At 38.0% G+C, this 17240-nt stretch overlaps 1 protein-coding gene and 1 pseudogene across 6 annotated transcripts in view; both read left to right on the top strand.

Moving 5' to 3' along the window:
• The window catches only part of RABGAP1L (RAB GTPase activating protein 1 like), a 753664-nt gene that overhangs the window by 174839 nt on the left and 561585 nt on the right, over positions 1 to 17240 (top strand). The window lies entirely within an intron of this gene.
• On the top strand, positions 14621 to 16670 carry LOC109252928 (casein kinase II subunit beta-like; annotated as a pseudogene).

Genomic DNA, 17240 nt, shown 5'->3' with positions numbered 1-17240 from the left:
AGTCACATATCTGTTCTGGACCCGAGGTCTTACATGTACCTGATTGAGTTGTGTTTCCAGAATTCTGTCTCCTAAATGGTTTTGCCTTTCTTTTCTATTCAATAGAGACAGGCTATACTTCAAGTGGACTAGGTAGCTGAAGACTGTTTCTCCCCAAATCAAGCTGTTGGTTTTCCCCTGTCAGCAGGTGGCATTTCCTAGGCTCCAAATCTCAGAATCCCAAGCCTACCTTTATCTGACTTTGTCATTCCTTGTACTGGAGTATTGTCTTAGCTCCTAACTGGTTTCCCCCTTCCACCTTTGTCCCTACCAGCCTAGTCTGTGTTCCCCACACCAGCCATACACGTTCTTTTGAAATTTGTCAGATTACTTTACTTCTCCTTAAAATCCCCCACTGGCTTCTCATTTCACTTAGCCAAAAGTTCTTTTTACTATGGTTGACAGGGCTGAATGCAGTCTTGCTCTGATTTTCACCTTAAAAAAAATTTTTTTTTTTAAATTTTACATTTCTGACCTCATTCTCTGCCACCCCCTCCCTTCCACATGCCACACTTGTCCTTTTGCTGTTCTTCAGACATAGCAGGTGCACACTTGCCTTGGGCTGTGGTGCTTGCGGTCCCAGCTGCTGGCTGGGACTCTCTGTCTTAGATTGCCGCATGGTTCCCTCCCTACCCTCATTCGAATTTTTCCTCAGATGCCACCTTCTCATTGAGATCTTGTCTGCTCAGTAAATAGGATGAACACTAATAAATGAATGAACAAATAATTTTAAAAAATATATTTATTATAATCGATATAATGTTTTTCCTTTTATAATGCTTGAAAATGATTCAATGGTAAGAAAGACTAGAAAAACAGAGGCAACATTTCTGGATTGCATTTGAAAATATGCAAAAGTACATAAAAATTTCAGTTTCGTATTCTTATGTATATGGTCTGAAGAATAGGTCATCAGATTTCTGTTTTCCTCTAAAATTCATTTCTGTTCTTAACAATTTTTCGCTATTTGAGATGTCACCTCATCTTTTGAAAATCTATTAGCCATCACCTATATTTAAAAAGTTACAAAATCACAGAGTAGGAAGTAATAGTTTCTTTTATAGATCAGGCATTTCATACATTTTCAATATACTTTATTATTAGTTCTGTAATTGACATTTCTGTCAACGCAAACATCAAAAGTTAGAGCTGGAGGTGGCATAGAAATGTTTTCCTGCTCGGGGGGAATAGGAGTATTCTTTTATTTAATTATTTCCAACAATTTGCCTGTCAAAGCAAAAGTGGAAGTTCAAGTCACTCTAAATTGTCTTACCTTAGCCTGTAATTTAACTAAAAAGGGATGCAGATTCAAAAGGACTAAAATTGCTCTTAATTTCCTGGGAAAGATCTAAAGTAAAATGAATTAAGGTATCTTGGCATATTTTTCAAATGCTGTTCAAAAAATGAAGTGTGTTAAAGGGGATTAATTTGAATGCAAAGGAATCTTAGCAGAAAGTTAAGTCCATCAGTGCAACATCATAGGGGTTATTTTCAGATTACCTTGTCACCTTTCCATACTCCTACATATTCTGAATTGCTCCTGCTTTTGAAACTTGGTACTGCTTCATCTGTATTTCAAACTGGCTTTCTGTTTATTGACCTGAAGCTTGTATTTAGTTACTTGTAACCTGGATAGTATGTTACATGAAGGCACCGGATGGCAAATACAATATGATTTCCTTTAAGACACATGCCCAGGTAATTGTAAAAGACCAGACTCACAGTAATATTACGTAAGCCTCACTCCTGGTTGTGCTTTTTATGTTCAGTATAGTCTGCAGTTTTTGAATTTTGGATTGGTTCAAATGCTATCTAAAAAAAATTTCCTCATGATTTAAATGATTGTTAGTGGCCTATTACTACTCCTAATCATAAATACAGAGCAAAATAGTCTCAAACTCCATTATTTTCTTCTAATTTCTTAACTCATAGTCTGATTAGAGAAAAGGCGATTACAAACTGCTGTTACCATAGAAACCAGTTTGCATATACAAAAATGAAAATTTTGTATATTTAAATGAAGATAGGCGATTAGGAAAGAAATTAGTTTAGGAGAATGTGATGATCATATAGTACTTATGTGTGGCAAGAACCAGCTAAAGAAGTGCTTCTCAAACTTTAAATGTGTATGTATGTTACCTGGAGATCTTGTGAAAATGAAGTCTTACTTCTTAGGTCTGGGGTGGGGCCTGATCTGCATTTCTAAACAGATGTCCTGTCAGACACCACTGCTTTTGGTTACACCACACTTTGAGTAGCCAGGATTTAAATTGCCTGCTTATATTAATTCATTTAATCCTCATATCACCCTTATAAGGCCCATACTATTACTATATCCATCTTGCAGATGAGCAAAATATGTTCCGATAAAACATTCTTGGCATACTAGATACTATTTCTTTCATCATTGTATGTGTTGTATGTGTGAGAGAGAGAGAGAAACAGAGGGATGGAGGGAGGAAAGGACTTTATAATATCATTTCATCTTCGGCATTTTAAATGATCTATGCCAACAAAATGATTAAAAATATATTTGATAAGGGAAGGTATTTAAGAGAAAGTGGAGGGAAAGGGTGTATTCGTTTTCTATTGCTCCATAACAAGTTAGCAAAAAATTTAGTCACTTTAAACAACACACATTTATTATCCCACATTTTCCATGCATCAAGAGTCTGTGCATGGCTTAGCTGGCTTCTCTCTTCAGCGTCTCATGAACCCTAAGTTTCAGTCAGGACTTCAGCCTCATCTGAGGCTTGGGGTTCTCTTCAAAGCTCATGTGATTCTTGGCTGAATTCATTTTCTTGTAGCAGTAGAACTCATGGTGACTACTTCTTCAAGGCCAACAGGAGAATCTCTGGACTCTTAAGGGAAAGCTTGAGCCTTCTTTTAGGCATTTACCTGATTAAGCCAGGCCCAGCTGGGATCATCTTGCTTTGATTATTTCAAAGTCAAACTGGTTGGGAACCTTATATCTGCAAAATCCCTTCACCTTTGCCTTATAACACACCTAGTCATAGCCATCATATTTATAAGTTTTACCTGCACTCAAGGCTAGGGATTATACAGGATGTGTACCGCAGGAGGCAAGACTGTTGGGGGCTGTCTTAGAGCTGCCGATCACAGAGAACTATGTAACAAAAATAAAGGAAACTTTTCATTTTCTTTCTTTCTTCTTTTTATTATTTTTAAATTTTATTTCTTTATTTTTTAAAATTTACATCCAAATTAGTTAGCATATAGTGCAACAATGATTTCAGGAGTAGATTCCTTAGTGCCCCTTACCCATTTAGCCCATCTCCCCTCCCACAACCCCTCCAGCAACCCTCAGTTTGTTCTCCATATTTATGAGTCTCTTCTGTTTTGTCTCCCTCCCTGTTTTTATATTATTTTTGTTTCTCTTCCCTTATGTTCATCTGTTTTGTCTCTTAAAGTCCTCATATGAGTGAAGTCCTATGATTTTTGTCTTTCTCTGACTAATTTCACTTAGCGTAATACCCTCCAGTTCCATCCACGTAGTTGCAAATGGCAAGATTTCGTTGATTGCCGAGTAATACTCTATTGTTTATATATATACCACATCTTCTTTATCCATTCATCCATCGATGGACATTTGGGCTCTTTCCATACTTTGGCTATTGTTGATAGTGCTGTTATAAACATGGGGGTGCATGTGTCCCTTCGAAACAGCACACCTGTATCCCGTGGATAAATGCCTAGTAGTGCCATTGCTGGGTCGTAGGGTAGTTCTGTTTTTAGGTTTTTGAGGAAACTCCGTACTGTTTTCCAGAGTGGCTGCACCAGCTTGCATTCCCAAGGAAACTTATCATTTTGAAGCACCTGTTAGGTAAAGCCACTTTTACGTACATGTTATCTTGCCACCATGACTATGCAAGATAAGTACTATTAATTCATTTTACATGTTTATATTTTCATTTCTCCTATTGGACTGGGTATTAGGATATAAAATATACAGTATTAGCTAAACAAAAAATTATCTAAACAGCTCTTTAAAACAGTACATGATGAATTGCCAAATGAGTTGTAAGAGCATTGATTGGTGTAGGTTTCCAGTGTCTTTTTCAAGTTATTTCTATTACTCGTATAGCCCTCATCATCTCTGCCTGTTCAGCTATCAGCTTAAATGACATTTTCTTTATGATACTTCTTATCCCCAGTCAGAAGCGATCTGTTTTTCCATGAATATAGAATTCTATAATTTTGCTTATTTATCTTTTGATGACATTTATGATATTCTATGTTAAATTACAGTCACATGTGCCTTCTTTTCCCTACTTGACCGTAAATTCCTTCTGACAAGCTTGGATCTTTATTCATTCTGGATCTGTCCTCTGCCTATCAGAATTTCAACACAGTGGGTCACCAGTAAATGGTAGCTTTCATTCACTTTCAAGTGATTAAGTCAGGGGAAATGTGAGTGAGTTAGTAGGATTTGGAAGAGTAGAAAGTAGGAAGCCATAGCATTCTGACATTTGTGAAAACCATAAGTATGGATGCACGCAGAATCCGCAGTGTATCTGTGAGACATGAGTGAGAGGTTAGAGAGACAGGTCGAGACCAGGCCTTGGAGGCCCTCATTGAAAACATTGACACAGCATTGACTTTCACTGTATGAAGCCATGAAGAATCATTGAGGGATTTTGAGCTAGGGCATGGAATGAGTCAGGATTTGAGTTAGGAAGATTAAGTGGGCAGTAAGCTATGCAAAGTGCAGTTAGGAACAGTGGAGAAGAACCTGTGATTATATGTCTAATTTGAGGAGATAAAGCCTGAACCAGGGTGCTGATCCTGGAAATAGAAACTGACTGATTTCAGGGAAATAATTGACAGGAAAAGGTGATGAGTCAGACTTGTCTTTAATTGCCATCTTCAGAGGCTCAGTGCTGGGTTAGCTTGCCCTGGAAACAAGCATCTTTGTATATTAATTTTGTTCATTTATTTTGGGAATATTTTGTGTATCTACGTATTTTTAGCACTGCAATTTGTTCCTTAAAGGAACTTAGACTTCCTTTAAGGTTAATGTTTTATATGGGAATAAGCATTTAAAATCACTGCAGAAATTAAGTAACACTGTGAAACATCACAGTGTGTATTGCATTTGACCCAAATATAATCAAGTTCCAAATGTGTGGCTTAGATCCCAGGTCCTGTGAGATCGATTAAGATTGTCATTTGGGCTCTTGATGTTTTCCCCCTGCAGATAACCATTGGTGTCTCAAACACCTGCAGTCTAACCATTGGATGCTTGAGTAGGATTCAGGCCCATATCAACTGAACTTCAGTGTTTAGTATTGATTTCCTCTCCTGTGATTTGTATTTCATTTAAAAGCCTAAAATACAAAATCATGGTGCTTAATTCATGATTATAGTCTGTTGAGTCTAATCTTATTCCACCTCAGTTGTACAGTAACCTTTATATGTTAAAATACAGCACCTCTAAAGAATGAAAATCTAGCATTCAGTAGAAAGTAAACTACCTTCTCAAATTTCTGGGTTGTATGTCTTCTACCAAAAAAAAAAAAAAAAAAAAAAAATTCTCATGCCGTTTTAGAGAGTAATTAATCTTTCAGTTTGAAAAAGAATACATTTTAATAATTTCTTGCAGCAATATTTTTGTGCCTGTCAAGTTTATTGTCCTGTCCTTAACTGGAATCTAGTATTTTTTTTTTAAGTGATAAGATTCTTAAATTTGGTAGATTGAAATCTGATGTTATGCTAATGATTTCTATTATATTTAAATTGTATAATATGTAGCCTAGTCTTTTATGTGTCCTTTTATAAGTCCTTTTATAAGTCCTCACTTTTCATAAAATTGATTGTTTTTTTTAAATGTATTGGGCATTAAAAAAAATCATCTTTAATATTTTGAAGCAAATAGAAATGAACGGTTGCTCTGCAGGGGTCCTGGGTCTGGTGAGCTATGGCCTACTAGCCAGAGCTGCCCTACAGTCGAGTTTTGTTGTAATGGGTTCTGAGCTAAGAATAGATTTTATACTTTTAAAGTATTGTAATAACCACAACCCCACCCCTATGCCCCCCCCCCCCCCCAAAATAAAGAAGTGGAAAGAGAAGAATAGAGCTGAAAATATTTACCATTTGGATCTTTACAGAAAAGTTGGTTAACTCTGATAGTCACAGCGTATTTGTAAATAGCTTTAAGTATGTTTTATATAATTCCTAAAATTCTGTGGAGTGTACTGTTATTTCCGTGCTTTCTCTGTGTATGGAGCATGGGGTCACTTTTAGCTAAAGTTACTTCTTGTTAGTTGCGTTTGTCACATAATAAATGCCAAAGGGCAATGTATTAGTGCTCCAAAGAAAACTCTTCTTATACACCTTTACCACATGTAGTAAAACTGAAGTAAAGTTTTAGCGTATTTCTAGTGAGAAGTATATAAAAAAATGAAATTAAAGATTTTTTTTTTTGCATTTTGAAATGACCTTAAGTGGGGCAACTTATATTTCATGCATGGACTTTGCTGTTAACAGAGAATATATTTGAAAGGAAATATGAGAAATAGCAAGAAAAAAAAAGTGCTCTACCGTTACTGTTTCATCATATAGGTGTGATGGAAAGCCCACGCGTTCCTCATGTGGTTATCTCAGTGTGCCTAAACGCTTTGTTGGTATTGAAGTATATTTGCACTCCTTGGTTCTATTGGCAAATCCCAAGTGTGTACTTACTTCAAACTATCATAAATGGATAATCTGATAGAAAAAGTACCTCTTAATGTTATAAAAATATTTCTTATATTGTTATTTAAGTACTTTCAGGGAAGATTGATCTTCAGCATTAATATAGTGCATAATTTGGTTAGAAAATCAGTCTTTTTTTTTTTTAAGTTTATTTATTTTGAGAGAGAGAGTGTGTGTGAGTGAGCTGGGGAGGTGCAGAAAGAGAAGGAGAGAGGAAATCCCAAGCCAACTCCATGCTGTCAGCATAGAGCTCGACGTGGGGCTTGATCTCACAGTCCAGGAGGTCATGACTTGAGTAAAATCAAGAGTTGGATGCCCAACCGACTAAGCCACCCAGCTGTCCTGAAAATCAGTTTAAAGACAATTTTACTCAAAAGATTTTTTAGAAATATATTGTATGAACTTTAAGTTTTAACTTTATAGTAAGGATAAGATTGTGAATATGGTAAGTGTGAGTTGTGATTTTTTTTTTTAATTTTTCGTTTGTTTTTAATTGAACATTCATTTTTGAGAGACAGCAGCAAGCAGGGGAGGGGCCAAAGAGAGGGAGACACAGAATCTGAAGCAGGCTCCAGGCTCTGAGCTGTCAGCACAGAGCCTGACATGGGGCTCGAACTCGTGAACCATGAGATTATGACCTGAGCCGAAGTCAGATGCTTAACCGACTGAGCCACCCAGGCGCCCCGAGTTGTGAATTTTTGTACTGTATGCTTTTAGAAGAGAGTTTAAGTGTTTATTTTAAAATGCTCCTATCTGGTTATTAAACTTTTATAGGTTTGGTTTCTCTTGGGGCTTTTTGGGTTTTTTGTTTGTTTGTTTTCATGCTGGGGTAAATTTTGGTTCTTTTAGTACTTTGTAGGTATATTAACTGAATGAAGCATTATTATTATACAGTATCAAGAATTAAGTGATCATGTCTCCCCTTCTTTTTTTTTCTAATTAAAAAAAATGGCCATTTCAGAAGTTAGAAAATTAGTTTGAATTAACTCACACTCTCATGGGAAGTTATCCCTAGTTCGTTCTTAATTTAGTGCTATTTTCATGTTACTCCAAAATGCAGGCTGCTGTCCTCTGTCATTTTTTTAATGCTGGTGCAGTAAAGGCTTCACATTTCCCAGTGCCTAAATTCTCTCGAGTGCCAGTTAATGTGATGCTTCTTTGCCTGGCTTAATGTCTGCAAACTTCTTGAAAGTTGAAGATTAATATTAATATATAATTTATCTTAGAGACATTGTTGAAATGCTGCCTTTGCAATTTTCCTGTGAACGCTTTCTATAAATATTATATAATAGGATGAAGATTAGAGAGGAAAGAATATTAGAAGATAAGAGGGAGGTTGAACTCAGTAAAATTTGGTTATGCAAATTATTGGGCATGGCACACACCAGACTAGAGCTACACCAAGTTTGGATGAAAACTTGAGCACTTATGTTTCTTGCTATTCAGAGTTTCCATTACATACAAAGGTGTTTTTATTTGAAATCCCTAAAATTTAACTGAGATAGGCTTTTGCCGTTCTTCACCTTTGAAACTCCTTTTTCTTAATTTAATTCATACAATAATTGGGAATTTAGGGAAAATCTTTGGTATCTAAAGTTTTAGGTTAATACAGGATTTCATGATATTTCTTTTTTTTAATTTAATTTTTTTATTAAAAAATTTTTTTTAACGTTTATTCATTTTTGAGAGACAGAGAGCGTTGAGTGGGGGAGGAGCAGAGAGAGAGGGAGACACAGAATTCGAAGCAGGCCCCAGGCTCTGAGCTGTCAGCACAGAGCCCGATGCGGGGCTCCAACTCACTGACCACAAGGTCATGACCTGAGCTGAAGTCACGCTCAACCAACTAAGCCACCCAGGTGCCCCTTGATATTTCTTTTTTAAGCAACATAATTACTGCATGACCTGAGTGAGGATTTTAGGTTTTGTTTTAATGAAATATATTTCAAGGGTTCAAGGATCTCACACATGTACATGCAAAGCAATTGTATTCTAAATAAAGTTGTACACTGGTACTTTTCTGGGGATGGGAAGCCTTAATTTAATCCTATAAATGTCTTTGTTGATAGTAGGGCTGATCTTTAAATAATAGATAAATGAACTTTGTACTTGAAGGGTCACTAAAATTAGCTAAATGCCATAGAGTATTTATAGAAATTTAACTTGCAATTATTTTTGCAAATATTTTTGCAAGTATTTTTACATGCAATTCTGTTTTCCTAAGTGGTTCAAATAAAGCCTGTGTTTGAACAGTTTGTCTAGATCCAGCATGTTAAGAGAGAGATAAGAATATTCACAATGACTGCAACTTAATATGATATCAATAACATTTTAAATGGTAGCCTAATAAAGAGAGGAGAGTGGTTAGAAACAGTCTAGTGTTCTCAAAATAATTGTTATTGTTGACAAATGATGATTTAAATGTAAAAGAAAGACCCCAAGTAGATTTTCTCTGAGATAAAGTTCTTTCTAGCAAATGTTGATGTTTGTCATTTTAATTGTACTGACGACATGAATCATGTAAAATGGTTTTGACTGTTTTTGAAAATCATTTACTTAAATCTTTAAGACACTTAAATAAGTTAACAGAACTACTGAAAAATTGTCTGTGTAAAGCCAGTCACTGTTTTATGACTTGGGAAGATAAGCAACTTTGTATTACTTAGAAAACAAACAGAAGGGGTGCCTGGGTGGTACCTTTGTATTACTTAGAAAACAAACAGAAGGGGTGCCTGGGTGGTGCGGTCAGTTAAGTGTCCTGCTCTTGTCATGATCTCACAGTTCGGTTTGTAAGTTCAAACCCCGCATCGGGCTCTGTGCTGATGGTACTGAACCTGCTTGGGATTTTCTTTCCCTCTGCCCCTTGCCCCACTGGTGTGTGTGCTCATGCACTCTCTTTCTCTCTCAAAATAAATAAATAAACTTAAAAAAAATTTTTTTTAAAGAAACCCCAAAAATACATGGAGCTTTCTTTCTCTTTTTTATTGTTAAAAAATTAGAATAGATGTGAAATGGACTCTGACTGCCCACCAATTCTAATTCTCAGAAGGAATCTTTTAATGGTTCAGCTTTTTCTGAAAGGAATATTGTGTATATATCCTGTTTGGCAACTTGCTTTTCTTGTTAAACAGTCTATTTATGTACACTACGTTAAACTATTTCCCACTCATTTTAATTGCATAATATTCTGTGGCATGGATGTAGCCTAACTTACTTTTCCAGTTCTCTTTTTGAAGGTTCTACAATTTCTATTTTTCTTTTTCGCTATTTCAAATATTTTGAAGAATAGTCTTCCTTGTGTGTATATATATATATTTATATATACTTATATATACATTTATATATTTATATAAATATATTTATATATACGTATATATATACGTATATATATACTGTGAAGCAAAAATACAGATTAGTAGAAATTGCTATGGTTTGCACAACCTGGCTTTCAATAGGTACTATTAAGTTGCTCTCTAGAAAGACTGCAGATATGTATTCCTTGCAGTAGTGTATCTGAGCTCCCCCTTCTTCATATTTTCACCCCAGGTACGTATAATCAGTCTTACAATGTTTACTATTCTCATTGGTGGTAAATAGCATCTCATTCTCTTTACATTTCCCTGATTACAAGTAAGGCTGAGCATATTTTGTATATGTTTATTAGGTTTTAATTAATAAAAATTAAGTTTAATTAAGTTTTAATTTCGTAAGCACCTCCATGACAGTTAAACTTCACATAAATTGCTTTTCCTGTCAGAGATTTAATATTTCACAATACTTACAGTCAAATTCTAAAAATCTCATTTGGTTTATATATTTGCCAGCATAGTAGTCTCAGGAGAAGTTGGGAAGAAAGCATGATTTTTGTAGCATGGGGGAAGAGTCATGAAACACTGTTCACTTAGACTCAGTCTTTGGGATTTTTATCTGTTGAGTGGTGTATATTGTCTTGAGATCCCAGCATACCATGGTTATACAAATCAAAAGTACTAGGAAATCCAGAATTAATCCTTCCTATTTGAGGGGAGGGGATTTTCACTTCCCCTCGGATTCTTCCCTCCCTCTCAGAAGTTTACTGGGTACCTGCTCTTTCAGCATTGTGGTCACTTAGGACGGCTTCATTTTTGATCAGCATCTGCTTCACTTGGTGTGGTGGTAGTAAATCGAATCAAAATATATTTGTGTTAGATGAAAACATCTTAATCATGCTTCAGCTGGCTGAAGAAATGTAAATGTTCTGGAGGATGGTCGCTAGTGAAATCTGGAGACCATACAGTAGTGGTCAGTAGTGTTAAGGTATAGAAGGTGCCTAAAAACATATAGCACTTGAGACTTATTTTTGTGATAGTCCCTGGAGACTGCTTCCAGGATGTAATAATAGCAATAATAGGACTTAACCTTTATTAGACATTTATACATGCCTGAGAGTATTATCAGCATGTTTGGATGTTCTCCATATTGTGAAGTCAGCCCTTTCTGGCATCTGGCTTTTATTGCCATAAGTAGTCGTAGGTGGTCTATAGTTGTGCAAAGCCTGCTTCAGAGCCCTTGTGTCTTAGGAGGGTTTGTGTAGCCACTATACCCACTTTTGCTGCCAATTTAATGATTAGGATTCAGACTCAAATACTGTAGTGACCACCTGGGTGTGATCATTCACACACCCTGACGATATTGATACAGCTGCATGTTTTCAGTGAATCTTTGAATTAGAAGAGATCCTAGAGTCATCCACTGCCTCCCCTCTCCTAAAGTAGAATTCCGTTAATGCTTGGCAGGTAAACTGGTCTCTGTGGGAACAGGTTGAGTCACAGATTCGCAAGGCAGTTAATTCCACTTTCTAGTTAACAATAATGGGAAATATGTATGAAGAAACTATGTGAATTATATTTAATTATAATACCAGACTTATAAAGTAGTTTTTTTCACATTTATTTATTTTTGAGAGACAGAGCAAGACAGAGCATGAGTGGGCGAGGGCCGGGGGTGGGAGTAGGCACAGAATACGAATCAAGCACCAGGCTCTGAGCTGTCAGCACAGAGCTCGACACGGAGCTCGAACTCATGGATCGTGAGATCATGACCTGAGCCGAAGTCAGACACTTAACCCACTAAGCCACCCAGGCACCCTATAAGGTAGTTTTTTTAATCAAAAATTTTATTATAGAAAAGTTGAAGATAGGTAAAGCAGTTTGCCCAGGGTCACACAGTGTGTGAATATTTTTCTTGCTAATATATTTTCTTTCTTTTTCACGCTTAGACCTTGCTTAAATTTCCCTTTTCCTCCACAGGCACTGCCCCATTATAAGTGAAGGCAGAGTATGACACAATCACATTGTTTATCAGCGTTGTGCTGGGGTTTGGGATGAAGCCAGAAAGCTGATGACAACTGTGACTCCCAGTATGTGTCTCTGGGCAGGGCTTGGGGACATAGGTGTCTGAGGAGAAGACTTGAGGAGAAACCTGCTAGTTGGTGGGTTCTCTTTATTCAATCTGTTACAGTCAGGAAAATTTTGATAACCTCAAATAATTAAAATATTTAAATTTTGGAGACTGGCAACAAGTTAGGCATTATATGTTTTGCTCAGAAGATGTACTCAATAAATGTTACTTGAATTTATTTATACTGAACTATCTCATTCATAGTTCTGGAGACTGAGCCCCTGAGATAGACTGACAGTGTCAGGACCAGAATCTAGGCTCCTGATTACTTTAAAATTGTATTCTGTGAACAATTAACTCCTTTAACTGAACCAAGACTGAGAGTTCATTAACTATTTGCAGAAAGATTGTAGAAGTAATTCATATACCATTCCTGTAGCAGTAGTCAGTATCAGGAAGAAGAGGGCTTAATTTTTCACTTGGAGAAATGATGGCTCTTGTCACACTAGGGGGATGTGGTGTTCCAATGATTTGAATATGGCATTGGGAGTTGAATGACTCAGATCTCTTATAACTGCAGGAAGAAGGCTGAGCTTTCTGAAAAATTAGTGCTAAAAATATCACACTGGCTTTAATTTTGGGGCTGGAGTAAATATTTGTAAAATGTATGTCAGCAGAAGGGCTACACAGTATCCTACTGTCACTATTTTCATGATACTGTAAGTAGAGACAGGCAAATTAGTTAATAAAAATTCTAAGTGGTACTCATTTGAGCATACTAAAATATTTTGAGGGTTTTTTTTTAAATACAGAAAGTTTGTTATAAAAAACCCAGAAATTGGCTTTAGATAATTAGAGATTTAATTTATCCTTTCTCTTTGTATCAAAACCACAGACAAATTTTGCAGCAGAGAAATAAGGGTTTTAGATCTTACAAGTCTCTTCAGAATTACTTGGTTTTTGTATTTACCTTCCTTTCCACAACTGTCATGACTCTCTAGTGCTGGTTTTCTTTTGCTTCTACCATTCTGTGGCTTTGCTTGTCCACTTACCCTCCCTTTCCAGATCCTTTTTTTCCATCCTTCTTACATTCAATTATATTTAAAGCCTGTTATAGACAAAGCACTGTACTAAATGCTTAGAACCAGGACCTGTCTTCAAGGAGCTTGCAGTCTAGAGGTAGAAAGAGATATGTGTATGATAAATCAAGATAGAGGAGTTAAGATGGCGGATTAATAGGAGGACCCTAGGCTTGTCTCAGCTCTCCAACACAGCTAGATAAATATAAAATCATTCTGAATACCCAAGAAATTGATCTGAGGACTAACAGAACAAACTGCACAACTAGAGGGAGGGAAGAGGCCACATTGTGTAAGGTAGGATGTGTGGAGATGAGATTTGGGGGAGAAATGGATTTCAGGTGTTGCAGAGGGGAGGGAACCTTGGTCACAGATAGAGGTGAGAGAGAGAGAGGGAGAGAGGAGGGCACAGGGAATGCACAGGAAAATACTTCTCCAAAGCGATTGACTGGAAAAACAAGAGGTGCTGAGTTTTGTGAGTTTTTAGATCCAGGGGGGCTCAAAGACTGGAGTTTTAGAGGTCCGTGGTGTGGCTGGTGTGGAGCCCTGAGGACGCTGCTCTGTGGAAGAAAGAGGGCAAAGAGCCTAGGGACAGATGGCACAATCTGAGATCTGGGACAATCTGGGACACTCTGGGAGAGACAGTTCCCCTTTCTGGAGTGCATCTGGGAGAGGTGGCATTGCCTCTTTGGGGACAAAAGAGCCCTTGAGCACCAGTAACCGCCCCCCCTCCCCCAGCCCCTCAGCATAGGTGCAGAGACACCTGCTGAGGGTGGCTAACCTGGACCCTGGCTCTTTGCTACTCTTCACTCCAAACTCCATGCCCCTGTGTTTTGGTGTGACTGCCCTTCTGGGACAAATCTTCATTAGTCCCAGCATAGTGAGACCCTCTGCTGGAGGACCAGTGCAGGTCCATGCCATGCTGGGTCCTTAAAGATTGGAGTTTTTGAGCCAGCTGGCTGCTTGGGATAGAACATGGGTGTACTGCACTGTTGGACAGGCAGGTGAACTAGACACAGGGTGAAGACAGGGATCTGAGGGATGTCTGGGACACAGGAAGGGAGATTGCTCTTCTGGGAGGGCTTCTCGGACAGCAGGGGCACAAACTCCCCTCTCAGGGGATGAGGAAGGGGGCTGGCACCATTCTCCCCCCCCGCCAGCCTCCACCCCTCAACATAAAATAACTTGAGTAAGCAGCACAGTGCCAACACTGGCAACTTAAGTCACTTATACCAAGCCCTGCCCCCTTGTGCTCTGCATGTGCTGCTTTTCTTGGGCAAGTGCAGTGGGCCTCTTCCTGAGAAGACCAGCACAGACCCCTGCACCATGTCTACTGTAGACCATGTCTACTGACCATAGCGTTCTTCAAAGCTTCAGCTCTAGTGGAAATAGCATCAGGTCATTTTTAACATAGCACACCTGGTTAAAACTCAGCACACTCTGGCCAAAGTCCAAACACTTCCTACTAGAGACAAGGAGAAACTACAGAGGACTGACGTGAGGGAAGGAACAGCCAAAACACAGCAGCAGAATGCACACCACATATACCAGGCATATCTCCTGAAGTGGTAGGCCCTGGAAAGTATATGACCTTTTCTTTATAAAGCCATTTCTCTCAGGAGCAGGAAACATAATGGAAAGATCTTGTCCAGGAATCTAATCAAAACAGATATAAGTAATATGCCTCATCCAGAATGTAAAACCTCAATCATAAGGATACTAGCTGGGCTTGAGAAAAGCATAGAGGACACCAGGGGAGTCCCTTATCTCATAGATAAAAGACCTAAAAAGTAGGTGAAAATGAAAAAATGCAATAACAGATTTGAAACTAACTGGATGTAATGACCACAAGGAAGGAAGAAGCAGAGCAATGAATAAATGATATAGAAGATAAAGTTATTAAAAATAATGAAGCTGAAAAGAAGAGGTAAAGACAATTTTTGGATCACAACTATAGACTTAGGGAACTCATTGACTCCATAAAGTGTAATACCATTTGGATCATAGGAGTCCCAGAAGAAGAAGAAGAGAGGGAAAAAGGGACAGAAGGTTTATTTGAGAAAATTACAGCTGAAAGCTTCCCCTAATCTGGGGAAGTAAACAGACATTGAAATCCAGGGGGCACAGAGAACTCGCATCAAAATCAACAAAATCAAGCCAACATAAAGACATATCATAGTTAAATTTGCAAAATATAAAGAAAAAAATCCTAAGAGCAGCAAGAGAAAAAGGGGTCCCTAACTTATAAGGAAAGACAAAGTTAGCAGATTTCCACAGAAACTTGGCAGGCCAGAAGGGAATGGCATGATATATTCAGTGTGCTGAATGGGAAAAATATGCAGCCCCAACCAGAGTGACCTGATTGAACAGGATGCTGAGATGCTTTATAGATTGATCCATGCCCACTATATCTTCACCAATCACGGTGTTGCCCAGATGTTGGAAGAGTACCAGCAAGGAGACTTTGGCTACTGTTTCCGTGTGTACTGTGAGAACCAGCCAATGCTTCCCATCAGCCTTTCGGACATTCCAGATGAGGCCATGGTGAAGCTCTACTGCCCTAAGTGCATGGACGTGTACACACCCAAGTTATCAAGGCACCATCACATGGACAGTGCCTACTTCAGCACCGATTTCCCTCACATGTGCTTCATGGTGCACCCCAAGTACTGGACAAAGTGGCCTGCCAACCAGTTTGTGCCCAGGCTCTAACAGTTTCAGGATCCATCCAGTGGCCTACCAGCTGCAGCTCCAAGCTGCCAGCAACTTCAAGAGCCCAGTCAAGATTATTTGCTGATTCCTCACCCCACCTGTCCTTTTAACATTTCCATTCCTTTGCTGCCACCCTTTCAGGAACTCTCTATGGTTTTTAGTTTAAATTAAGAGGATCATTATTGTGGTGGGAATATGAAGTAAAGTGGAAGAAAAGGCAAAAACCCACAAAACAAAAAACAAACCAAAAAACAATACTAAGCTAAGAACACTGTACCAGCAAGGCTGTCATTCAGAATAAAAGGAGAGATAGTTTCCTAGATAGACTAAAACTAAAGGAGTTGGTGACCACTAAACCAGCCCTGCAAGAAATATTGAAGGGGACTCTTTGGGAAAGAAAGACCAAAAGCAACAAAGACTAGAAAGGAACAGAGAAAATCTTCAGTAACTGACAAAACAAGCAATAAAATGGTACTAAATTCATATATATAAATTACTCTGAATGTAAATGGACTAAATGCTCCAATCAAAAGACATAAGGTGTCAGAATGGATAAAAAAACCAAGACCCACCATCCAAATGCTACCTACAAGAGACCCATTTTAGACCTAAAGACACCTGCAGATTGAAAGTGATGGGATGGAGAACAATTTGTCATGTTAATGGACATCAAAAGAAAGCAGGAATAGCCATACTTATATCAGACAATGTAGATTTTAATGTTTATTTAGTTTTGAGAGAGAGAGAGAGAGAGAGGACAAGCAAGGGAGAGGCAGAGAGGTAGACACAGAATTGGAAGCAGGCTCCAGGCTCTGAGCTGTCAGCACAGAGCCCAACGTGGGGCTCGAATCACGAACTGTGAGTCGAAGTCAGATGTTTGAGCCACTCAGGCACCCCAGATAATGTAGATTTTAAACCAAAGACTGTAACAAATAAAGAAGGGCACTTTATCATAATAAAGGGGTCTATCCAACAAGACGATCTAACAGTTGTAAATATTTATGCCCCAAAGCGTATAGATCAATTAATAACAAACATGAAAGAACCCATTGATAATAATACAATAATAGTAGGGGACTTCAAAACATCCCACTTACATCAATGGACAGATCATCCAAGCAGAAAATCAACAAGGAAACAATGGCTTTGAATGACAGATTGGACCAGATAGACTTAACAGATATATTCAGAACATTTCATCCTAAATCAACAGAATGCACATTCTTTTTGTGTGTACATTTGAAAAGACGTTCTCCGGAATAGATCACATACTGGGTCACAAATCAGGCCTCAACAAGTACAAAATGATTGAGATCATAC

This window comes from Panthera pardus, unplaced genomic scaffold, assembly GCF_024362965.1.
Source record: "Panthera pardus isolate Hobbes unplaced genomic scaffold, ASM2436296v1 HiC_scaffold_21, whole genome shotgun sequence".
Taxonomy (NCBI): domain Eukaryota; kingdom Metazoa; phylum Chordata; class Mammalia; order Carnivora; family Felidae; genus Panthera; species Panthera pardus.
This window is presented reverse-complemented; position numbering and strand designations above follow the sequence as displayed.